This window comes from Penaeus monodon, chromosome 34, assembly GCF_015228065.2.
Source record: "Penaeus monodon isolate SGIC_2016 chromosome 34, NSTDA_Pmon_1, whole genome shotgun sequence".
In the NCBI taxonomy this organism is placed as follows: domain Eukaryota; kingdom Metazoa; phylum Arthropoda; class Malacostraca; order Decapoda; family Penaeidae; genus Penaeus; species Penaeus monodon.
In genome coordinates this window covers 20909092-20909528 of record NC_051419.1, presented here as the reverse complement: position 1 = coordinate 20909528, position 437 = coordinate 20909092, and positions in this window count along the sequence as shown.

Genomic DNA, 437 nt, shown 5'->3' with positions numbered 1-437 from the left:
CATAAATATCTATCTGGAATCAAACACCACGCAGTAAATGTTACGTAAGTTAACGTAACAAGGAGATGAGGAAGGCGAGATGAAAGTTAAGAAGGAAAAGAAAGAGAGGGGGAAGAAGGAGAAGTAGGAGAGAGAAGAAAGAGGAAGAGGGAAATAGGGTGGAGGGGAGAAGTAGGATAGCGAGATGGAAGGACGGAAAAGGAACATGTATATGTTGGCGATTTATCCAGATCCTTCTTCCCTTACACTATGCTATCTAGAAAACAACCACACAACCACTCGCGCGTAAGTTGGCAGTGCTGCACGGTTCTATAATTCGGTCTGATTAACTGCCGCTTATTTTCTATTTCTATTTCTATTAGTGCTCTTTGGTTCCTAATTATCACATTTTTTACTTGCGTCATGGCATACTGGAGAATTATCATAATTTTTAACTG